This window comes from Tamandua tetradactyla, chromosome 12, assembly GCF_023851605.1.
Source record: "Tamandua tetradactyla isolate mTamTet1 chromosome 12, mTamTet1.pri, whole genome shotgun sequence".
NCBI classification, from domain to species: domain Eukaryota; kingdom Metazoa; phylum Chordata; class Mammalia; order Pilosa; family Myrmecophagidae; genus Tamandua; species Tamandua tetradactyla.
The window spans coordinates 32222543-32249253 of NC_135338.1; the positions used below are offsets into that span (position 1 = coordinate 32222543).

A 26711-nucleotide genomic window follows, 5' to 3' on the forward strand; every position below is an offset into this window, starting at 1 on the left:
CATGCACTTCATATTGTCATTCAATTCCCTGAGTTCCTGCTCACATTTTTCCATTTTTTCCCCTATAGTTTCTTTTGCTTGTCGGATTTCAGATGCTCCATCCTCCAGTTCACTAAGCCTATGTCCTGCCTCTTGAAATCTACCATTGTAGGTTTCCATTGTTTTTTTCATCCCTTCTACTGTGCCTTTCATTCCCATAAGTTCTGTGATTTGTTATTTCAGACTTTCGATTTCTTCTTTTTGTTCATTCCTTGCCTTCTTTATATCCTCCCTCAATTCATTGATTTGGTTTTTGATGAGGTTTTCCATGTCTGTTCATATATTCTGAATGAACTGTTTCAGCTCCTGTATTTCATTTGAATTGTTGGTTTGTTCCTTTGACTGGGCCATATCTTCAATTTTCCTAGTGCGATCTGTTTTTTTTGCTGGCATCTAGGCATTTAATTACCTTAATTAGTTTATTCTGGAGATTTGCTTTCACTTCTTTTATGTAGGTTTTCTTGCTGGATGAATTTTTTGTCTATCTGTTCTTTGGTATTCAGTTCAGCTTTTTCTGGACCTCTAGCTTAGGTTTTGTTTAACAGAGGAGAATTTTTCAGTTCTTGTTTTCTTGTTTCTTGCCCTGCTTGTATGGTGCCTTTCCCCCACCCCCACCCCCACCCCCACCCCCACTCTTAGGAGGGTCTACTTAGGTATTATAGACCGCAGCCAGATTTTCCCAGACCAAACTGGCCTCCTATCAGGAGGAAAGAGTCACCTGCATCGGTTTTCCTTGAGGGTGAGACCCAGTAGGTTGAAGACTTTCCTGTGAAGTCTCTGGGCTCTGTTTTTCTTATCCTGCCGAGTATGAGGCGCTTGTCTGCCTGCAGGTCCCACCAGCATAAGATGATGTGGTACCTTTAACTTTGGCAGACTCTTCCTGCTGGAAGTTTGGTGGAGACAGAGGAGAGGTTGTAGGCTGGTTTTAATGGCTTCAAATTACCAAGCCCTGGTGTCTGAATTCCTTGAGGGAGGAATTCCACCTGAGTCGGGCTTCACCCCTTACCTGGGGAAGGCACAGGCTCCAGACAAGCCCTCAAACGAGCTTGTTTCTGCCTATGCCTGAAGCAGTTGCAGCCTGAGAAGCCCTGCCACTGTATCCAAAGGCAGTCAAGCCTTTGTAGAAACACAGCCACATAAACCTCTATTTCCTTTTTTTTTTTTCTTTTTCCATCAGCCCTGTCCCCTTGGCACCGGGGCAAAAATGAGTGACCTCTGCTTTGACCAGGTTCACGTGAGCTGGGAGCCTATTTTTAGTAGTCAGAATTTGTTAATTAATTCCACAATTGGTGTTTGGTTGGGTTCAGTTCTGCTGCTGGTAAAATCTCTTTTCTTTTCCCTCTGGGAAGCAGCCTGTGGGGTAGGGGCGCTGGCCACCACGGCTTGGGGAACTCACAGTTCTGGGGGGGCCCGCAGCCAGTCCAGTTGGTCCAGATTGGGGTATGCTCTGTGTCCGGTCACTGATGTGGCCCCAGGAGCTATTCTGCACTGTTTCTGGTCATATAGTAGTTGTTCTGTAGGACAAACTAAAACGCGCACATTGCTAAGCCGCCATCTTGGCCCGGAATGGGTTATACATTCTTCTCTAGCACACCTGGAATGTTCTCCAGGATAGATCATAAGCTGGGATACAAACTGAGTCTTTATAAATTTAATAAGATTGAAATTATCCAAAGCACTTCCTCTGTTCACAACGTAATAAAGCTGGAAATTAATAATCAATAAAGAACCAGAGCTTTCACAAATAAATGGAGATAAATAACTCACTCTTAAATGATCACTGGGTCAAGGAAGAAATTGCTAGAAAAATCAGTAAATACCTGGAGACTAATGATAATGAGAATACAACATATCAGAACTCATCGGATGCAGCAAAGGCAGTGCTGAAAAGGAAATTTATTGCCTTATATGCTTATATTAAAAAATAAGAACACAGAAAACTTGAGGATTTAACTGCTCACCTAGAAAATTTAGAGAAAGAACAATAAACTAATGCCAAAGCAAATAAAAGAAGAGAAATAATGAAGATTAAAGCAGAAGTAAACAGATTGGAGAACAGCAAAACAATAGAAAGAAACAACAAAACCAAAAGTTGGTCCATTAAGAAAATCAATAAAATTGATGGACACCTAGCTAGCCTAACAAAGAAAAGAAAAGAGAGAGAGAGAGGAAACAAACAAAGTCAGTATGAGGGGGAGGCTCATTATCGCAGATCATGAAGAAACTTAAAAACATCATAAGAGAATATTATGAACAACTATACATCAACAAACTAGACCACTTAGATGAAGTGGACAAATTCAAGAAACACAGATTACCCGTACTGACTTGAGAAGAAATAGAAGATCTCAAAAACTCAATTGCAAGTAAAGAGATTCAATCAGTCATCAAAACTCTTCACACAAAGAAAAGCCCAGGACCAGAAGGCTTTACAGATGAATTTTATGAAACATTCCAACAAGAACTATCACCAATCCTGCCCCAATTCCTCCGAAAATATGAGGAAAAAGGAACACTACCTAACTTGTTTTATGAAGCTATCATCACTCGAACACCAAAATCGAATAAAGGTGCTACAACAAAGGAAGATTACAGACCTATCTCCCTAATGAACACTGATGCAAAAATTCTCAAGAAAATACTAGCAAGTTGAATCCAACAACACATTAAAAGAATTATATATCAAGACAAAGTAGAATTTATACCAGGAATGCAATACAAGAAAATCAATGTAATACAGCATATTAACAAATTGAAAGGGAAAAAAATTACATAATCATATCCAATTGATACTGAAAAAACACTCAACAAAATCCAGCATCTGTTCCTGATAAAAACATTTCAAAAGGTAGGAATTGAAGGAAACTCTCTCAATATAATAAGGGGGATATATGAAAAACCCATAGCCAGCATCATACTTACTGGTGAAAAACTGAAAGCATTCCCCCTAAGATTGGGAAGGAGATAAGGATGCCCATTGTCACCAGTGTTATTCAACACTGTATTAGAAGTCATAGCTGGACTGATTAGACAGGAGAAAGAAACAAAGGGCATCCAAATGGGGGGGGGGGGGAGTAATACTTTCATTATTTGCCAATGGCATGATACAATACTTAGAAAACCCTGAGAAATCCATGGCAAAGCTACTTGAGCTAATACACAAATTCAGCAAAGTGGCAGGATACAAGATTAATGTACAAAAATCAGTAATGTTTCTATATACAAGCAATGACCTATTTGAGGTGACAATTAAGGAAAAAAGTCCATTCAAAATAGTGATCAGAAGAATCTGGCATCTAGGAATAAGCCTAACCAGGGATGTCAATGACTTCTATGTGGGAAATTACAAAAAACTGTTCAAAGAAATTAAAAATGGCCTAAATAAATGAAAAGACATCCCACACTCATGGACTGGAAGGTTGAATGTTAGGAAGAGGTCAATTCTACCCAAACTGATCTACAAGACAATGCAACACCAATCAAAATCCCAACAACCTATTTTGAATATTTTGAACATTTTGTTATTATAGACCAATGAAAATTGTCTAAAATTGAGAGGGTTGCTGATTGTACCACCAAATGAAGATACAGTAAGACACAGTTTATTTTGGACATTATCTATGATGCCTAAAAGATGAAGGGAGCCAAAGAATACAAAGACTGAGAAGTACAACAGCAAAAGGTGATACATTTATATGATGGAATTTGGTGTAGCTACAAAAAAGAGGAACATCGAGGGGCACAGGATAAAGTGAAAAACATTGGGGCAATGTGTTGAACAAAATAAGCCAGATACAAAAGAAAAAATATGCTAAGGTCTCTCTCAGAGAATACTTCTGAAAAATGAGAGCCAAGATGTGGGCCCTTAAAATCAGCCACATTTGTTCTGAAATTGTGGATGTATTTCTGGATTCTGAGACACTGAGCTATATGTGTATCAGCTGGCATTTCCCTGGAACTCTAAGTAGCTTGTGACACCTGGGTCCCAGAAATGGCATGCTGCAGACCTCAAAGTTAGCAAAGCTATATATAATCAAGAAAGCTATCAGGCCTCAGTTAGAGTTTAAAACAAAGCCAATCTGGCTGGTTCTAAGGTAAATTAGAATGCAGGGTAAAAGATGAGAGTGATGTACTCTAGACCTTCAGTTGCTGTATGAGATCAAAGCTGAGAGGTTAATTTGTCTAGAACCTAAATTCTCTGTAACAGTCTGAAACAGCCTCTGGATGGCTCATTTAGACAGACTGGACTCCTGGAGTAATTCTCTGTGGCTTGGTGTAGTGCAGGATACATCTCAGACTTATGGTGGGTTGATAATTAAAAAGCATTGGTACAGCCCCTTGAAGATCTGAAGGGGATACATATATATACATACATACATATATATGGAACTATTAAACTCTTCCATCTGGGTACCCTCCCAACTATTGGGGACTCCCAGGAAAATAGACCAAGCCCTGGATTTTGAGGCTTGCTCTTATGAAACTTATTTTTGAAGGGGAGAAGATAAGACTACTCATAATGAGGCCTAAGAGTTGCTTCCAGGAAGCCTCTTTGTTGCTCAGATGTGGCTTCTCTCTAAGTCTAACTCTTCAAGGAAAATCGTTGCCCTCCCCCATATGTGGTGTAAGCCACTCAGGGGTGAAAATCTCCCTGACAATGGTGGGGCATGACTCCCAGGGATGAGTCTGGCCCTGGCATTGTGGGATCAACAAAGCCTTCCAGACCAAAAGGGGATAAAGAAGTGTAACAAATTAAGGCATTAGTGGCCAAGAGAAATTAAATGCAATCAAGAGGCTGTTCCAGAGGCGGTTCTTATGCAAGCTTCAGTTACCAAGTTTAATTGTCATGGTTTGCTGAATCCCAATCAACATCACTCCTGTTGACTCTTAACACCTGGGGCTTGAACTGAGCCTCTATAAAAGTTTTGTGCACTAGGTTTGCCTTCCTGGAACAAATAATTCCCAGAAGGTTCCTAGGTCAGATAAATCCTGAAACACAGAGAGACCAACCTCTCCAGGATTGTCAATTAATTACATCCCCCAATACTTTAGTGTGGGCACCCCCTCTCAACATGAAAAAGTCAGAACAGGCATTCCCCAAAGATGCCTATAGACTGGGAGAAGAATTAAAGGAGAAGGAGGACGCATAACAAAAAAAAAAAAAAAAAAAATGGGATTTTAAACAAACAAGCATGGCTGCTGAATTGCTATATTACTACTCCTTCTAGCCGCCAGTGTTTTGGAGCTGCTAGAAAGAAAAATCTGAGATGATGGAATGGTAGGCCATGACAAACTCTAGAATCTGTTCTGTAACTACTTGTTGAATACCTTTTGAAAAGTATTGCTTTTTTTTTCTTTGCTTTGTATATATGTTACATTACACAATTTAAAAATTGTTAAAAAAAAAAAGGAAAAAATAATATATACATGATTATGTTACTGGACAAAGGTTATGGGTTCTTTTGCCCAACACACTCCATAACCAATTCCTGAGACACCAGGATTTCACAGAGAAAGAGTTGATTACTAGGTGCATAGCAAAAGAACAGATGGCCTAGCAGCCCAAAATCTGTCTCTCCAAACTTCAGTAATTCAGATAGTTTTATTAGAGAAAAGATAGGCAGGGTTTAGGATAATGAGCACAGTGGCCCAAGATACTGCAATTAAAGATGATGATTATTGAACATGTGCAGACTGATTACATGCTTAGTCAAGGAATGTATGAAAGAAAATGGCAGAATGAAGTTTAGGTGACTTGTAGGTTAAAGTCTTAGCTACTGCACATGTCCAGCAGGCCCACTTCAGTTAGATCCAGTCGTCAAGACAACTCTGGGCTTGGAGTGGGTTTGTTCTGGGTGGACCTAAGACCCTTCCTTAACAAACATTAGGGGCTATCTTTAGTGATTACAAGATTCTGAAGTTGAAAAACTGGGTAACTGGGCACAAATGAAGGTAAGTCACAAGCTTTTAACAATCACAGGGGCAGAAGATAAGGGCTGTACAATCATTATCAGAGATCAAAACAGCTGGATTACAATTTAGGGATTTCAGGAATGTCCCTCTGTCTACTCCAACACATCAGAAAGCAAAAAGGAATATCTGCATAATGATTCAGTAATCAAAATCACCCCTTAAATTCTGATTTCTTGGTTACAATTATGTAAATACTCAGGTATAACCATACTAGAATTCATATTAAGGAAATAGTCAGATGCCTGTGCTGATTCATAGAATCACCACTAATGTAATAGCTACAAATACAGACTGACACAAATTCCTAAGTAGAAATGCCATTGGTAATACAATTTTTGAAGAGGTGAAAAACTCTTGGTAAGGTTCTAAACAAAACAAACTACAATTTGCCCTTGATTTATCCAGTAGCTGCTTTCTTGGAAAATTCAGTGTCTATTAAAACCATGCAAAAAAATGCTTTTTGTTTATAGACAGCAATGGACATTTGCACACTGGCATTTATGGTGGCAGTGTTCGTAATTTGCATTGGATAGAAGTGGCCTAAGGGTACATCCACTAAGGAATGGAAAGGGGAAGTGTAGTGTATACGTACAATGGAATACTGAGCAGCTGCAGGAAGGAATAAGGTTGTGAGGCATGTTACTAACTGAATGAACCTTGAGGAGAGTGAAATGAGCCAGAATTGAAAAGACAAATATTATAATGCCTCACTAATATGGACTTACTATAGTGTGCAAACTCTGAGAATTGAATTTGGGAGCATAGATTATCAGGTGAAGGCCTGTTGTAAAGGTTACTCGATTATAAACTCTTAGGGTAGTCACATCTATTCTGGAGTTTTAACTATTATTTCTAAATTCTGAGATGCTGAACTATTTGTACATAATGTGTTCATTCCCTGTAACTTCTGGTATCTGTATGACACCTGTGACTCAAAGTTAGAGCCCTGAAGCTATAAAAGTCAGCATTACCCCACACAGAAACTTAAAAATTCTGAAAAAGTGACCAGCCTTCAGTAAGAGCTCTGAATGAAGCTGGTCTGGATAGGACTAAGGTAAATCAGACTAAAGGATAAAGGATGATATTGACTGTATTTTAAAACTTCAGCCTCTGTGTAAGACCAAAGGTAGAGACATTTATCTGCTGCAAAATTTATACTTTTGGTAGCACATTATCTAATTTAACTTATATGGTCAACTTATTCAAGCACCATAATTACATGGAACCTTGAATAAGGTGTGAGACCTTGTTGGTTTGTACAGGTAAGTGCAGTGCCCTGACACAACCCAGAGTAATTTGAGCAGCAGATTAAAAAGTATTTGCAAAGTCTCTTTGAGCAGCTGGGGGGAAGAGGGGAGGAGGAAATATTAAACTTCCCCACCTGGTGAAGACCTGATATTCTCACAAACATATGGGACTGCCAATTTGATGGGCCCAGCCCTCAATCTTGGGGACTGCCTTTATGAAATTTATTCCTGCAAAGCTAAAGCTAAGCCTACTTACAATTATCCCTAAGAGTCACCCCCAGGGAACCTCTTTTGTTGCTCAGATGTGACCTCTCTCGCTAAGCCAGCTCTACAGGTAAACTTGCCGCCCACCCCATACATGGGATCTGACTCCCAGGGATATAAGTCTCCCTGACAATATGGAACATGACTCCTAGGGATGAGACTGGCCCTGGCATCATAGGAGTGAGAAAGCCTTCTTGACCAAAAGGGGGAAGAGAATTGAAAAAAAAAAACATCGTTACAATGGTTGAGAGGTTTCAAAAAGAGTTGAGAGTTTATTCTGGAGGTTATACTTATACAGTATATAGATATCCCTTTTCAGTTTTTGGTGTATTGGAGTAGCTAGAGGCAAATACATGGAACTGTTAAACTGTAATCCAACAGTCTTGATTTTTGAAGATGACTGTACAACTATATATCTTTTACAATGCGACCGTGTGGTTGTGAAAACCTTGAGACTAACACTTCCTTTATCCAGTATATGGACAGATGAGTAAGAAAATAAAGGCAATAAATAAATAAATAAATAATAGCAAGGAGGGGGGATGGGGAGTGTTCTTTTTTTACTTTCATTTTTATTTTCTTGGAGTAATGAAAATTGTTCAAAAGTCGATTGTGATGATGAATGCACAGCTATATGACGATACTGTGAATCACTGATAGTATACTTTGGATGATTATACAATATATGAATACACACCTCAGGAAAATTGGATAAAAAACTAACTCAGTATTTTGTGTTTAAATGTAAAACAGAATCAGGTAAGTATAAACAGGTTTTTCACCTACAAGAACGTTTCGGGAAATGTCCAAAAACCTGTGCCTATCTTGTGGGATATCTGGTGATCCAGGCCTTCTGCTAACTGAATGCCAATGCTGGCCACCTCACCTACCCACCCTACCCACCCCTATCCAAATCACTGTGGCAACCAAAAGTACACCCTTAAAGTTACAAAATACAATACTGTCCCTGCTGAAAACCAAAGACTTTGAGAAAGGCTATGTCCCTTTGAAAGTCACACTTTCAAAGGACATTTGTTTTCATCACAATATGAAGAAGAGCAATTTCCAATTTTGCAAAGGAAAATTCTTACACATGAAGAAATTATTTATTAGGGGAAATTTATTACTAGGGGAAAGATAAAGATAGATGAAAATCTAAAGAAATGACTGTAGGACAACGGCAGAATAGGAAGCTCCTGGAATCAGTTCCTTCACCAAAGGAACTGCTAACTGGTAAGAACTGTATAAATCAACTATTTTGAAACTCTGAGTTCAGTGGAACACTGTATCAGTGCCAATCTATTAGGTGTCTTCTAAGGAACTAACTCAGGGAACTTGTCTTGTGATCACTTTCCTAGAGTTGTCCTGAGGGCAGAGAAGCTACATGCAGACAGCTAAAGTAGTATAAGAAACAATTACGGAGGAATGGCCTGGTGTAAAGATTACCTGCAATTAGTCATACGATAGGGCACTCAGAAGAGGGTGAAAATATATTTCAAAGGGATTGCAGGGGGCATTCCAACTCCTGCACACTGTAAACAGGGGAATTTCTAAGGCCACCAACAAGCACAAGCCCTGGAAAAGAAGCAGGCTTCAGAGCTCCACTTGGGCTCAGGTAACAGAGAATTCTGCACTTCACATTCATCTTAAATTGATCTACTTGATAGGATGACTAAACTCTTAAGGAAACCATCAATCAAGACAAAGCCAAATTGAAAGTGCTGTGAAAAGTGCTTTTTGCTTCGGTTTCTTTTGGTTAGCTCTTGGCACTCAAGAACGACTCTTAGTTGGATACAAACATAAGGGGTAGTCAGCTCAGGGATTAAATCTGAGCGTTAACACTTTAAAATATCAATATGCACAGTGTACAACAAAAGATTAAAAGTCAAGCAGAGGGCAGGCCACAATGGCTCAGCAGGCAGGGTTCTCGCCTGTGATGCCAGAGACCCGGGTTCGATTCCTGGTGCCTGCCCACGCAAACAAACAAAAAAAAAGTCAAGCAGAGGAAGCTCCTCTGGAGCTCAGGGGAGGTGGCAGCAGCGGTGGCATGGGGGCAGTCTAGGCAGCCTGAGCCCCACAGCCTGGGCCTGCACTCAGCATTCAGCGATATGCGTGGCAGTGTGCCTTCATGGGATGGGCCCAGGGGATCGGGCCAGGCTTCCAGCCCGGGTGGCAGCAGCAGCAGGAAGGTAGCAGCCGGGAACATAGTGGAGGTGTGGGACCCATGAGCTCTGGGGGTGGCCCCAGGGGCAGCGGCTGAACAAGCTGCTGTTGCTTGGGCACCAGCACCAGCTTTCTGCCACCCAGAGGGAAGCTGGGCCATGACAGTCCTTATTCAGGGGCTAAATAGCCACCCCTAACCAGGGCCCAGAGCACTCCCAGGAGGTGGCTTACATAGACATCAAGGTGATTGGCAATGGCTCCTTTGGGGTTGTGTACTAGGAACAGCTGTCTGAGACTGCAGAGCTGGTGGCCATCAAGAAGGTTCTCCAGGACAAGAGGTTCAAAAACAGAGCTGCAAATTGTGCATAAACTGGACCACTACAACATGGTGAGGGTGAGATACTTTTTCTACTTCGGTGAAGAAAAGAAAGACGAGCTCTACCTAAATCTGGTGCCCGAGACGGTGTACCAGGTGGCCCACCATTTCACCGAGGCCAAGCTGACCATCCCTATTATCTAGGTCAAGGTGTACATGTATCAGCTCTTCCAGAGCTTGACCTATACCCACTGCCAGAGCATGTGTCACTGTGGCATCAAGCTCCAGAACCTGTTGATGGATCCCAACACTGCAGTCCTAAGTTGCTGCAGTGGTCCACAGGGACCACTGCTCTGGTCCACAGGGAGCTGGTCTGCAGGGAGCCCAGCGTCTGCTACATCTGTTCTCGCTACTACTGAGCCCCCGAACTCATCTTCGGAGCCACTGATTATAACTTGTCCATTGACGTGTGGTCAGCTGGCTGCAACCTGGCCAAACTCCTCCTCAGCCAGCCCATCTTTCCTGGGGACAGTGGAGTGGCCCAACTGGTAGAGATCATCAAGGTGCCAGGAACACTCACCTGGGAGCAGATCTGAGAGATGAACCCCAACTACACAGAGTTCAAGTTCCCCCAGATTAAAGCCTACCCCTGCACAAAGGTGTTCAAATCTCAAAAGCCACCTGAGGCCATTGCACTGTGCTCTAGACTGCCAGAAAACACCCTCTCCTTGATGCTCTCCCTGCTGGAAGCCTGCACCCACCACAGCTTCTTTGATGAACTCTGATGTCCCGGAACCCAGCTCCCCAACAACCGTCCACTTCCCCTTCTCTTCAGTTTCAGTCCTGGTGAACTCTCCATTCAGCTATCCCCAATGCCATTCTCATTCCTCCTCACTAGCGGTCCTCAGCGGGCTGTACAAGCATAGAAAGATCAAAGGTGATAGTGGAGTTATACAGAGAAGATAGGATTTAACAAATTAATATGACTACTGAATCATTAAATTGATAACTCTTTTAGTCTCCAGTATCTTAGGGCAGCTAGAAGTAAAAGCCTAAAAGTGTGGAACTGTAACCCATGTCAAACTCTGAAATCTGTTCTACAACTAATTGTGATGCTGTGCCTTGAAATTTATTGCATTTTTGTATATATGTTATTTTTAACAAAAAATAAAGAAAGTCAATTATGGTGATAAAAAAAAAATTAAGCTTTCTTCTAGCCTCCTATATTCTGAAGCAGCTAGAAGGAAAAATCTGAGAGGACTGTATGGTAGTCCAAGAGAAATTCTGGGATCTGTCCTGTAACTATTTGTTGAAGAGTGTTCTGAAAACTACTGCTTTTTTATTTCTTTGCTTTGTATATGGCATTGCAGATGGTTACCGCCTGTTACTGCAGTTTCCCACTTGCAACCATGATCAACCCCACCATATTCTTTGACATCACTGTCAACGGCAAGTCCTTGGCCACATCTCCTCTGAACTGTGTGCAGACAAATTTCCAAAGAGAGCATAAAATTTTCGTGCTCTGAGCACTGGGGAGAAAGGATTTGGTTATAAGGGTTCCTGCTTTCATAGAATTATTCTTCGGTTTTTGTGCCAGGGTGGTGACTTCACATACCATAACGGCAGTGGTGACAAGTCAATATATAGGGAGAAGGCTGATGACGAACTTCATCCTGAAGCATACAGATCTTGACCCAACACAAATGGTTCCCAGTTTTTCATCTGCACTAAGATTGAGTGGTTGGATGGCAAGCATGTGGTCTTTGGCAAGGTGAAAGAGGGAATGAATATTGTGTAAGTCATGGAGCTCTTTGGGTCCAGGAATGGCAAGACCTGCAAGAAGATTACCACTGCCGAGTGTGAATAAATTAAATAAATTTGATTTGTGCTTTGTCTTCATCACCAGACCATTTCTTCTGTAGTTCAGAAGAGCGCCCCACCTCCCTTGGTCTATCTCAGTATCCTATCATTGTGCTCTCACTTTAGTTCTCTGGGTTCTACATTATCCTCCACTTCCAAGTCTAGCTGGATTGCAGAGTTAAGCTTATGGTTATGAAATAAAAACTAAAAAAGAAAACATTGATTTGCCCCTTCTAACCTGGCCCCCTCCTCCTCCAAAGCCATGTCTCCCCTCTGCCCCTAAGATCTTCTTCCTCTCCCCACCCTGCAAGGCCAGGGCGGAGGGGAGTGCTCCTGACATCTTAGTTTCCACAGTAAGGTTTGTCTGTGTACAGAACTCCATTCAATAAATTATTGGGATGAGGAGAAAAAAAAAAAGTCACGTAGAGAATCAGGAAATGATGGCTCATTGAAAGAAAAAAGATAAAAATCCAGAAATTATCAATGAAGAGGAAAAGACTTAATGGACATAAACTTTTAAAAAATGATCCTCAACCATGACAAACTCCATGATCTGTTCTGTAATTACTTTTTGAAGAGTGCTCTGAAAACTACTGTTTTTCTTTCTTTGCTTTGTATATATGTTATATTATACAATAAAAATGTTAACAAAAATGATCCTCAATATGTTTAAGGAGATAAAGGAAAACACAGAGAAAGAACTAAAGTATATAAGGAAAACAATGAAAAAGAATAATATGGGGATCTCTTTCAGATTCTCAACAGGAATCAGACAGACCACAATAACTGAAACGAAAATTTTTCTAGAGGGTGTCAACAGCAGACTGGAGCTGGAAGAAGAAATCAGTGACCTTGAAGTAAGACAATTAAAAAAGATCAGAAAGGAAAAAGAATATGCAAACAGAACCTGTAGGACATCATCAAGTATACCAATATACACATTATGGGAACTTCCGAAGGAGAAGAATGAGAGAAAAGAGGAGAAGGAATGTTCAAGGGAATGAGTAGAAAATTCCCAAATTAACTGAAGATATATATATATATCTATATATATATAGATATATATATATAGATATACATATATATACACCTTGAAGAAACCCAAACGAACTCCCCAAAGAACAAACTCAAAGTGAACCACACCCACGCACATAGTAATCAAACTATAAAACACCAATGACAAGGAGAGAAGTACCAAAAGCTACAAGAAAAAAGCAATGTGTCACTTACAAGGGAGTTCCAAGAAGTACGTACCTATTTCTCATCAGAAATCACAGAGGCAAGAAGGCACTGGGATGAAATATTTAAAGTGCTAAAAGGAAAAAGTGTTAGCCAAAGACTTTTAAATCGGCAAAACTTTCTTTCAAACATGAGGAAGAGATTAAGATATTCCCAGATAAACAAAAGATGAGAGAGTATGTCACTGCCAGACCTCCCCCCTCTAAGCAATGTTAAAGGCAGTTCTTCAGACAAAGGTAAGGACACTGGATAGTAGACTGAAGTGGCATAAAGAAATGAGGAGCACCAATAAAAATAACCACATGGATAATTATAAATGCCTGTATTATGACATTGTATTTATTGGTATTTAGTTCCACCTCTTACTTCTCACAGGTGATAAAATGCAAATACATAAAAATAATGACAAATCTGTGGTTCTAGATATACAATGTACAAAGATATAATTTGGGGGACTTCTGGGAAGATGGCCGAATAGAGTCATCGAGATTAGCCCTGCTCCACAGAAAAGTTTGAGAAGGGACAGGGGGGCAACTGAGGCAATGACTCGGGAGTGTGGCTCACCTGGGAGAGCTTTCTGCACCACACAGGACAGCCCTAGTTGCAGACGCCAAGGAACTGAGAGGAAGAAAGCTGGAGCCCGGCATGGAGGCGCAGAGACCGCAGACGTGCACGGGCAGGAACCGGTGACTAGGAAGTAACCTAGGTCACGTTCCTTGGGAGTGCTACTCTCACCAGCGCAGCCCCTTGACTGGCGACTTATCACACACCCCATGCACCTGAACCACGTCACCCACTCCCATTCCCCACACTCCAGGCAACGCCACCCCACCAGCCCCCAGTGCACGTACCTGCCCCCCACCCCCACCCCAAGTGCAGTCCAACCAACCTCTCCGCCACCCCTCTCAAGCAGAACCTCCCCCTCCCTGTTCTCTGCAGGTTGTTGCCAGTGCATAAAGTCTGAGGGCACTGACCTCCATACCCAGGCTTCCCCTGACCCCCACTTTTCCCCCCCACCTATAGTGTCCCACAGCCTCAACCCGGCCCAACCCTGAGCTCTGTGCATTAGTTTATGGCACTCCTAGACTCACACATACACACGGGCTCCCAATCACATCATTCAGCTCTGGGAACCTCAGTTTACAGCAGTCCTAGAACCTCAAATGGGCACGGCCCTCAGCCACACTTCCCAGATGTGAGAAAGTGCTGACCTGTGCAGCTGGGTCACATCAGCCACCAATCCACGAAGGCATAACCTCGACCTGCTGCCCTAGCTCTAAGCACGCGCACAAAAGGCCCTGAATCTTAGACCAGCACACATCAGAGTTATAACCCCCCCAGACCAGCGCACCGGCACACCTACATCCTCCCAGGCCACTGGGAACCTACGTTCACAAGCATCAGCATAACATCCCCAACCTGCATCTGTACCTGCCCTGAAACAAATCACTGTACTGCGTGCCCCACCCCATGCCTGCTCCCCGTTGTACAACCATTTCACGAACACGAGACTTAGACTACTGAAAGCTATCAACTTCCAAAGTAAATAAATCAAGATGTTTACGTGCCACGAAGACAGCAGAAGATTACTAAGCATATCACAATGCAGACAGATATAGCCCTGTCTAATGACCAAATTAAAGCACCAGAGGAGATACGGATGTTGGAACAACTCATCAAAAATCTTCACACAACTAGACTTAATAAAAGTGGGATAGCAAATGACATAAAGGAGATCAAGAAGACAGTAGAAGAGCATAAAGAGGAATTTGAAAGAACAAATAGAAAAACAGCAGATATCACAGAGATTAAAAACTCTGTTGACCAAATAAAAAACACACTAGAGGCACACAACACCAGATTTGAAGACACAGAAGAAACAGTAAGAGACATAGAGGACAGGATAACTGACTTCAAAGAATCAAAACAGCAAACGGCAAAAAAAGATGAAAAAACTGTGAATTGGATCTTAGGGAAATGATAGACAAAACAAAGTGTGCAAATATAAGAATCATTGGTGTCCAAGAAGTAGAAGAGAGAAGTAAAGGGCTAGGAAGAATAGTTGAAGATATAATGGGGAAACTACCCAACTCTTATAAAGGACATAAATACACAAGTCAAAGAAGCCCAACGAACTCCAAACAGAATAAATCCAAACAGGCCTTCACCAAGATGCACACTAATCAGTCAGTCAAATGTTGAGGAGAAGCAGAAAATCCTGAAAGCAGCAAGAGAAAAGCAATCTACTACACACAAGGGAAATAAAATAAGACTGAGTTCAAACTACTCAACTACCACCCTGGAGGCGAGAAGGCAGTGATATGATAGAGAAGGACTTCCAGCCAAGAATTCTGTACCCAGCCTAACTGTACTTCAAAACTGAGGGAGGAATTAAAGTTTTCACAAACAAAGAAGTCCTGAAAGAATTTGTCCACAAGACACTGGATCTAAAGGAAATACTAAAAGGAGTTCTGCCAGCTGAAAAAAAAAGACAAGAGAGGGAGGTCTGGAGGAGGGCACAGACTTGAAGAATACCACCTAAAGGTAATTTAAAGAATACAAAGAGAAAGAGGGAAAAGAACATAGATTTGACAAAATAAAAAAGATAAGACAGTGGATTCAAGAAACCCCTTTTCAGTAATAACTTTGAATGTTAACGGACTAAACTTACCAATTAAAAGATACAGATAGGCAGAATGGATTAAGAAACATAATCCAGCTATATGCTGCTTACAAGAGGCTCATCTTAGACACAAGGATACAAATAGATTGAAAGTAAAAGGATGGAAAAAGATTTCCCACGCAAGTTGTAACCAAAAGAAAGCAGGAGTAGCTATACCAATTTCGGACAAGATAGACTTTAAATGTAAAGACATCATAAAAGACAAAGAAGGACACTATATACTCATTAAACGGTCAATTCACCAAGAAGATAAAACAATCATAAATGTTTATGCTCCCAATCAAAGAGCTCCAAAGTACATGAGACAGACATTGGCAAAAATGAAGGGAGTGTTAGATGTTTCAACAATAATAGTAGGAGACTTCAATACACCACTCTCCTCTATAGACAGAACAACTAGACAGAGGATCAACAAGGAAACAGAAAAGTTAAATAACTTGATAAATGAATTAGACCTAACAGACATATACAGGTCATTGTACCCCAAAGCACAAGGATATACATTTTTCTCTAGTGCTCATGGAACATTCTCCAGGATAGATCATATGCTAGGACACAAAACAGATCTTTATAAATTTAACAACACTGAAACTATTCAAAGCACTTTCTCTGATCACAATGGGATGAAGTTGGATCTCAATAGCCACCAAAGAATGAGAACATTCACAAATACATGGAGTGGGTCAAAGAAGAAATTGTTAGAGAAATCAGTACCTATCTAGGGATGAGTGAAAATGAGAATACAACTTATCAGAACTTATGGATGCAGCAAAGACTGTGCTGAGAGGGAAACTGATTGCCCTAAATGCCTATATTAAAACACAAGAAAGAGGGTGGGCAACAGTGTCTCAATGGCAGAGTTCTCACCTGTCATGCCAGAAACCCAGGTTCGATTCCAGTGCCTGCCCGTTAAAAAAAAAAAGAAAGAGCAAAAATCAAGGACTTAACAGCACACCTGGAGGAACTTGAGAAAGAATAGCAAACTAACCCAAAAGCAAATAGAAGAGAAATAACAAAGATTAAAGCAGAGATAAATGAATCTCTTGAGAACAGAAGAATAATAGAATCAATAAAACCAAAACTTGGTACTTTGAGAAAGTCAATGAAATTGATGGGCCACTAGCAAGACTGACAAAGAAAAAAAGAGAGAGGATGCAAATAAACAAAATCATAAATGAGAAGCTGTGCATTACCACACACCCTGAAAAAAAATAAAAGAAATCATAAGAGGATACTATGAATAACCATACGCCAACAAACCAGACAACTTAGATGAAATGGACAAATTCCTGGAGACACACAAACAAGCTACACTGACTCAGGAAGAAACAGAAGATCTCAACAAACCAATCACAAGTAAAGAGATTCAATCAGTCATCAAAAATCTTCCTACAAAGAAAAGCCCAGGGCCAGATGGCTTCACAGCGGAATTTTATGGAACATTCCCAAAACAACTAACACCAATCCTGCTCAAACTTTTCCAAAAAATTGAGGAAAAAGGAGCTCTACCTAACTCATTTTATGAAGCTATTATCATTTTAATACCAAAACCGGGTAAAGATGCCATAAGAACGTAAAACTACAGGCCAACCTCCCTAATAAAAATAGATAAAAAAATTCTCAATAAAATATTAGTAAATCAAATCCAACAATACTTAAAAGAATTACACACCACGACCAAGTGGGATTTATACCAGGAATGCAAGGACAGTTCAACACAAGAAACTCAATTAATGTAATATAGCACATTAACAAATCAAAGGGAAAAAAATCACATGATCATCTCAATTGATGCTGAAAAATCTTCATCAAAATTCAGCATCCTTTTCTGATAAAAACACTACAAAAGATAAGAATCACAGGTAACTTCCTCAATATGATAAAGGACATTTATGAAAATCCATAGCCAGCATCGAACTCAACGGCAAGAGACTGAGAGCTTTTCCCCTAAGATCAGGAACAAGACAAGATGCCCACTGTCACCACTATTATTCAACATTGTGCTAAAAGTTCTAGCTAGAGCAATCAGGCAGGACAAAGAAATAAAAGACATTCAAATTGGAAAGGAAGATATAAAATTCTCATTATCTGCAGATGATATGATACTATACTTAGAAGATGCTGAGAAATCTACAGCAACGTTACTTGAGCTAATAAATTCAGCATGGTAGTGGGATATAAAATTAATGCCCCCAAATCAGTAACATTTCTATACACAAGCAATGACCTAGCTGAGGAGTCAGTTAAGGAAAAGATTCCATTCAAAATAGCAAGTAAACGAATCAAGCACTTAGGAATGAACTTAACTAGGGATGTAAAGGACTTGTACATGGAAAACTACATAACATTGCTAAAAAAAATCAAAGGAGATCTAAATAGGTGGAAAGACATTCTCTGCTCATGGACAGGAAGGTTAAATTTAGTTAAGATGTCAACTCTCCCCAAATTGATCCACAGATTCAACACAGTACCAATAAAAAATTCCAACAACCTACTTTGAAGACTTGGGAAAGCTAATTACCAAATTCATCTGGAAGGGAAAGAGATCCTGAACAGCTAAAAGCATCCTAAAATAGAAGAACAAAGTGGGAAGATTAACACTCCCAGACTTTAAAACCTATTATAAAGCCACAGTGGTCAACACAGCATGGTACTGGCACAAAGATAGAAGTACTGACCAATGGAATAAAATTGAGAGTGCAGAAATGGACCTACCAAATCTATGGTCAACTGATTTTTGACAAGGCCCCCAAATCCACTGAACTGGGACAAAATAGTCTTTTCAATAATTGGGCATGGAAGAACTGAATATCAATAGCCAAAAGAATGAAGGAAGACCCCTATCTTATACCCTACACAAAAATTAACTCAAAGTGGATCAAACACCTAAATATAAGAACTAGCACCATAATGCTTCTAGAAGAAAATGTAGGGAAACTTCTTCAAGATCTAGTAATAGGAGATAGCTTCCTAAACTTTACACACAGAGCACAAGCAACAAAAGAAGAAATAGATAAATGGGAACTCCTCAAAATCAAATGCTTCTGTACTTCAAAAGACTTTGTCAAAAAGGTTAAGACACAGCCAATTCAATGGGAGAAAATATTTGGAAATCACATATCAGAAAAAGGTTTGATCTCCTGTATACAAAGAAATCATACAACTCAACAACAAAAGAACAAACAACCTAATTATAAAATGGGCTAAAGATATTAATAGGCATTTTTCTGAAGAGCAAATACAGATGTCTCAAAAGCACATGAAGACATGCTTATTTTCATTGGCTATAAGGGAAACGCAGATCAAGACTACAATGAGATACCACCACACTCCTATAAGAATGGCTGCTATTAAACAAACAGGAAAGTATAAAAAGAGGATGCGGAGAAACTATGACACTTATGCACTGCTGGTGGGAATGTATATTGGTACAGCCACTATGGAAGACTGTTTGGCAGATCCTTAGGAAACTAAATAATGAGTTGCCCTATGACCCTGCAACAGCACTACTTGGTACATACCCAGAAGAACTGAAAGCAACAAAGCAAACAGACATTTGTACACTGATGTTCACAGCAGCACTATTCACAGTCGCCAAAAGACGGAAACAAATCTAATGCCCATCAACAGATGAATGAATTAACAAAATGTGGTATATACATATGATGGAATATTATGCAGCAGTAAGACAAAATGACGTCCTGAAGCACATGACAAGATGGATGAGCCTTGAGGACATAATGCTGAGTGAAATTAGCCAGACACAAAAGAATAGATACTGTATGATTCCACTTTTATGAACAGCATAAAGGTATAATTAGAGGCTTATAACACAGAATATAAGGGACTTAGAGATACATAGAAGCTGGAGATGGATGAAGCATTAGATAGTGAGGATGAACTCCAATGTAAGGGAATAGATAGGAGTGAAGCTGGTTCTCCAGTGGGTCTACAAGTAATATTTCCATACTGAAGATGAACAAGATTGAAAGGGGTTGTATAAACCTACATGTCCCACTGATTAACACTAGAAATATGAAGTAATTCTCACAAGAATTTCTTCAAAGACACGATTCTTGTACAAAGGGTGTTCAAGTCCAAGGTACAGGGGGGAAGTGCTATTGCATGCTATAAGCTATGTTCAAAAGGAAACCATCAGCACTATCAGAGCAACAGAAGACGTTAATAATGGGGGGAGGGACAAGAGTTAAGAGGAGGTTTAGATTTCCTATTCGGCAAGGATGTTTTATTGGTTTTCTTTTTCTTGGGAACAATGAAATTATTTAAGATTGAGAATGTTGATGGACTGTGGACTTTGGGCCCTATAATGATGCCCGATGAATGCAGGTGGCTGAAGGATGTACTGACAGAAAAGTAAACTGGCGAACAATGGTGTATACTTATGAACAAAGGTTGTGTTGCTACAAAAGGAACAAAGTCATGAGGCATGCAAAGATGTGAATGAACATGTGGAACATTTGGTGAGACAAAATAAGCCAGAAACAAAAGAACAAGAATGGTGTGGTCACCTTTAGAAAATGCTTATAAGAAAACAGGGGTCTAGATTATAAGTTTTTAGAGCAGATACATTAAGTCCAGAGTGGTAATTGTCATTGTTGGATTCTGAGAGGCTGTTTTATATAAATAACCTGATATTTAGAGATAAGAATGAAGCCGAACAGGTTGGGGTTAAAGTAATTCAGAACATAGGAAGACAGTGTCTTATTCTAGAACCACACATACTCTTTGAGCCAATGGAAGAAAGGTTTATTTGCTCTGGAACTGAAATTTTCTGTAGTGCATAATCTAATTCAACCTATCTGTATAGTTCATTTGAACAACTGAAACACAGGGAGCACAGACTAAGAAGGAGCTCCTTTAATCCTGTATAAATCACTGTAATGCCTAGATACATCCTAGAATATATTAAGCAGATAATCAAAAAGTATTGGCAAAGTCCCCTGAGGGAGGGGAGAAAGAACACGGAACTGTTAAACCTTACCATCGGGAATCCTCTGATACTGCGTCAAACTTTAGGGACACTCAAATCAATAGGTCACGCCCTCACTCATGAGGCTTACTCTTGTGAAGTTTACGCAGGTAGTGGAGAACCTCAGACTACTTAAGGGATGCGTAAGAGTTACTTCTAGAGGAACTCTTTGTTGCTCAGATGTGGCATCACTCTCTCTAAGCCCAACTCTGCAAGTGAAATCATTGCCCTCCGCCCTATGTGGGACAGGACATCCAGGGGTGAAAGTTTTCCTGGCAATGTGGGAGATGATGCCCGGGGATGAATCCAGACCTGGCACTCTGGGGTCAACAGTTCCATCCTGACCAAAAGGGGGAAAAGAAAAGTAATTAATAAAGTATCAGTGGCAGAGAGAGTTCAAATTGAGTCAAAAGGCTACTCTGGAGATTGCTCTTATGCAAGCTTCAGTTAGACCTTGCTACCTATGATAACCTGCCAACCACCAATCAGAACCATTCCAGCCAATCCTATAGAAGACCTAGGGCAATATAGAAGATTCCACAAGGCTTCCAGGCACCAGCGTATCTTTCCAGAAACCTACAACCTCCAGATGGATCCCTGGTCCAGATAAGTCCTGAACCCTAGCCCAGCCTCTCCACAACATCAGATAGTTCCATCTCCCTACCCCATATTAGTGACAGACCTTTCCAATGTCAAAAATTTAGAATTGCATAGCCCAAACACCCCTAAAGAAAGGAATGGAAAGATCAAAGGTGATGGGGAGATATACAGAGAAGACAGGATTTAACAAATGAATATGAATGCTGATACATTATATTGATATCTCTTTTAGTCTCCAGTATTTTAGAACAGCTAGAAGTAAAAACCTAAAACTGTGGAATTGCAACCCATGTCAAAGTCTGAAATATGTTCTACAACTAATTGCGGTGCTGTGCGTTGATATTCATCGCTTTTCTGTATATATATTTTTCACAAAAAAAGGAAAAAGGTCAATTGTGATGATAAAAAAATATTTAAGCCCTCTAGTCTCCTATATTATGGAGCAGCTAAAAGGAAAATTATGAGAGGATCGTATGGTAGCCCATGACAAACTCTGGGATCTGTCCTGTAACTACTTGTTGAAGAGTGTTTTGAAAACTGCTTTTTTTCTTTGCTTTTTATATATGTTATACTACACAATAAAAAAAAAGTGAAAAAAAAAGAAGATATAATTTGTACTAACTACAAAAAAAGGTGGGGGGATGAAGAGGTATACGAAAAGTATATGTGTATGCTACTAAAATTAAGTTGGCATAAGATCAAATATGATTGTTATAGATATTGGATGTTAAATTTAACTTCATGGTAGCACAAAGAAAATAAATGAAATGAATATTCAAAAGTAAATGAGAAGGGACTTGTTTTAATTTCCTAGGCTACTTAGGCAAACACCATGGAACGGTATGGCTTAAAACACAATAGGAATTTTTTCACTCACGGATTTGAGGCTGGGAACATGTTCAAATTAAGGCAACACCAAGGCAATGCTTTCTTCCCAAAGATGGGCTGTTGATGATTCTTGGTTGCTTTGTTTTATATCAAGACACATCTTGGCATCTCCTGGTCTCTCCCTACTCTTCCAGGTTTCCCTGATTTTAGCTTGTTTCCATGGCTTTCTCTCTCTCATGTGTGATTATTCTGTTCATAACGGACACCAGTAATAGAAGCAACAAGACTCCTGCTTGAAGTGGATCACCTCTTAACTGAAATAGCTTCGTCAAAAGGTTCTATTTATAATGTGCTTACACCCACAAGAACAGATTAGATTTAAGAACATGTCCTTCTGGAGTAAATACAGCTCTAAACCATCACACTCCACCCTCTAGACCCCAAAAAGACATGTTCTTTCTACATGGAAATTACATTCATTCCAACACAATATCCCAAAAACCTTAACTCATTTCAGTAACCATGTTTAGTAAAAAGTCTCATCAAAATTGGTTATGAATATGGCCTCTCCAGAAATCAAAGGATTTCTGTATTTATTGTATGATCTCATTGTATGAAATAATTAGAACAAACAAATTCATAGACTGAGAAACTAGAGTATAGGTTACCAGGGGCCAGGGTGAGGATAGGAAATGGGGGCATTAACATTTAAATCATACAATGTTTCTATTTGACGTGATAGAAAAGTTTCGGTAATAATTGGTGGTGATGACAGAACAAGTTGTGAACATACCTAACAGTACTAAAACACATATTTCAGTGTGGTTAAAAGCAAAATTTTAGTTTGTATATATTTTATGCGAATAAAATTTTTTTTAAGTCCATGAAACTGCTCTGTACAAACAATGAACCCTAAGGTAAACCACAGACCACAGTTAACAGTATAATTATAACAAATGTGTCACACTAATGCATGGTATTAATAATGGGGGGGTAGGGGGAGTATATGGGAACTCTGTTTCCTGCACGATTTTTTGGTAAACCTACAACTCCTTTAATGAGAAGTTTTTAAAAAAAAAAACTAAAGATATTCATTCTAAATGAAAGTGATAAATCAAAGCAACGGTTAGCAGTATTAAAACACAACAAATGTCCAATCTGAAAGACACTGTATCACTCAAAGTATATGTTACAGCTTACAAAGCATTTTTATTTCATTTTTAAACCTTGAACAATTCTGTGAGAGTTATTTTTTTCATCTTATAAGGAGAACAATCTCAAACAGTTTAGTCACAGAGCTAATAACTAATAAAGACAGGACTTCAAGCCCACTGATCTCAAATCCTGTGTTCTTTCAGACTACAGTGCTTCTCAAAGATCTAATATGGCTATACAGACACAAGGAAATTATTAGGGACGTGTTAATGGCAAAAGATCAACGTAAAGCCTCTTGATCTATCTTTGATACATAATTGAAGGTTGTACTTGTGATATACATGTCAGTCAGTTCTCAATATGAAAAATTCTTAAATGTTAACATTGTTTTGTTTCATATTGAAAAAGAAAAAAATAAATTTTAGCAGTAACTATGACATATAATGTCTAATTACTTCTAAAACCTTAAAGATTCTGGATCAGAATCCTATTGAATCTTCTACTTAATCAAACATTCACAAACCCACTATAGATTCTGACAACTGAAGAGTGAACAGTCTCTTCAAAGCCTTTCAGTTTGGGGAGAAATGTATAATCATTAAGAACTTTATAAAGTCTCAGCTTAACAAAAGTGCCTCTAATGTAGTCATAGATTCATCCTCTCAGAAAATTATCTAAAGTTTACCTTTACATGAGAATGACTATATGATGGGATGGTATAATGAATTAGTTCTTACGTATGATGTAACTTAAAACCCTAAATGGTATTGTTCCATGCTTCTTATTTAATAATATGTTCTCATCAAGAGTGGTTCTAAGTACCTATATGCAAATAGCAGTTTACAATCTAAGATAAAAACAAAACAAAGACATACTCAGGGCTTGATGTAAGAGGAAAAAGGAAGGTGGATCATTTATCTGTAAGCACAATCTTCTTAGACACCTCATTAATGGACAGAATAATATGCTTGAGCTCTCCTAAAGAATACCAGTAGACAATAATCAGTGAGTCATCCCTCTACTACTTCAAAGCCCAAATTCAAGAAGAAAGAATAATTTAATTGATATTTCTGATTTTAAAATAAAAACCTTTAAAAAAAATTTATGCTTCTGCATTCAGGGGTAAAGTTTAACTTTCTAGAGTGAGGAATTTAGGAGTTGGAGGCCACAAGGAAATAAGCAAGCATATTAGTCATAAACACATAAGCTGAAAGTCTATCCTATAATATTTTATCCCTCTTTTTTGTTACTCTAGTCTTTTCCTCAGAGAATCTTTACCTAAATCAGAACTATGGTTGTCTAAGTCAATATCTCTATCTCAAGCACCACTCCTCCTTCATGTACATTGTAATATTCCTTTTCCTGACTTAAAATGTGCTCCACTACAACTTCCACAATCTCTATGACACCTACATACTTTAAGATCTCTAAATAATTTTTAGAAAAAACCTTTACCCTCCATCTTGTCACTACTATGACTAAGCAGTCTTTTACTGATAAATTATTTTTTTAATTGAAAAAAGTTAACTTGCTTTAATTAGCTCCCATTACAACACAGACCAGGTCATCAACATGTCCCCACTACAGTAGAATTGGTTTAGAGTACATTTTCCAGCTTCTCTTGCAGCTGGGTATGGACAGATAACTAATCCAGCTGAAGGAATGTGAACAGAAATGATATGTACCTCTTATAACCCTTGTCCATAAAAAACTCCCTCATCCAGTGCTTGTTCTGTTTCCCTTTCCACCAACTGAATAAGAGGCTCAGAGGACCCCTACAAGGAAGGTGGAGCCACAGAATGGAAAGAGCCTCTGGGTCACTGCATGGAGTCTTCCCTTTAACCCACCAACCCACAAGAGACTGGATGTATATAAGAAATAAACTTCCATTGTGTTAAGATGCTGGGTGTGTATTTTCTTTCCTAATCTAATCTTGCAGGGGCAGACCTACTGTTTAGGGTAGAAACTTTGATCGAAGTGTTTACATGGAAATGTGACACACCCAGTTGTGGATGTGACCTTGTGATTAGATGGGAGTGTGACTCTGCCCATTTCAGGTGAGTCTTGATTAGTTTATAGGAGTCCTTTAAATGGGGAAATACTGGAGGAATCTCAGACACTGGGAGAACAGTTGCTTGAAAGCCAACAAGAAACACAGACATTGGAGATGCTTGGGGTGCCAACGGAGAGCAGATGCCTAGATACGGACTTTGGAAGATGCAGAGCCCAGGAGACATCGCCATGTGCCTTCCCATGAGATGCTCAGCAAGCCAGAACCCAGAATTGTGTCCTGAAGGAGCTAACTGAAGGCCCCACAGATGCTTAAGGAGGAAACCACTGGCATCAGAAGCTGGAAGCAACAGAACTAGGAACAAGCACTAGGAAATGCCAGCCACTGTGCCTTCGAAACCGGCCTTTCTTAAGTCAAGGTACCCTAGTTTAGACATTTTTTAAGTCTTAGAAATGTAAACTTATAACTTATTAAATTCCCCTTATAAAAGCTGTTTCATCTCTGGTATACGGCATTCCAGCAGCATTAGCAAATCAAAACACCTTAACATATGTTAAGATGCTGGGTTTGATCATGACATCAGTTAGCCTATCTTGTCTACTATACCCAATAAAGTTGTCATTTCTTGAAGATAAGGACTTTGTCATATTCACCTCAGTATGTCACAGAACATACAATAAGATATCTTGATAACAGTGTGGGCCTTTAACAAATGTTTACTGAACAAAATGAGAAAAAATATTATGGATTACAAACAAACTGATTTATAAGAAAACATCTGTCCTATCTAACCCATTTTAAATTGAAGATATGTACAAAGAATAGAAAAAACAAAAGAATATTTTTTGTAAAAAGACTTAGGTTTCAAAAGTCTTATGATCACAGCTTTAAGTAATATCAACTTTAAACAAGAAATGTCAGATCATTTGCCAAAATGAAATTATAATGGAAGTAAATGTGCACAGATTAAAGCAAACAGCCCTATCCCATTACATAGGAAGGATAGCTACACCCAAAATAAAGACACTGTAAAAAATAAAATTGGTTCAAAAGTATTTTATGAAAACAATGACTTTTTTGATTAGTATCTAATGGAAAGTATATGCATTAGAGCTTAGAATATCAATTCCCTGGACATTTTTTTAAAGGCTTCTATAACTACAAGGAATAAAGTATTCCTGTACTTCATTATATTGAAAAAAAGTGCAATTCATCTTGAAAAACCCTCAAATCAATGTTGCTAGGGTGGAGATTAAAATCAAATTATATGCGCCACCCAAAAGCCTCAAAACATGCCACAATTCCCAGACACACTTGCAGAGATTTTGAGTTAATGATCGACA

At 39.3% G+C, this 26711-nt stretch overlaps 1 protein-coding gene and 1 pseudogene across 4 annotated transcripts in view; one reads left to right on the plus strand and one right to left on the minus strand.

Moving 5' to 3' along the window:
* Positions 1-26711, minus strand: part of NUMB (NUMB endocytic adaptor protein) — a 256544-nt gene that overhangs the window by 194588 nt on the left and 35245 nt on the right. Inside the window, exon 2 of one of the 4 annotated variants that reach the window (XM_077122972.1) lies at positions 1436-1565. The exons of the other annotated variants lie outside the window; for them this stretch is intronic. The gene's annotated coding sequence lies outside the window, so the exon portion shown is untranslated. The remainder of the gene's footprint in view (positions 1-1435; positions 1566-26711) is intronic. 4 annotated transcript variants of the gene reach the window in all.
* LOC143651394 (glycogen synthase kinase-3 alpha pseudogene) lies at positions 9632-10975 on the plus strand (annotated as a pseudogene).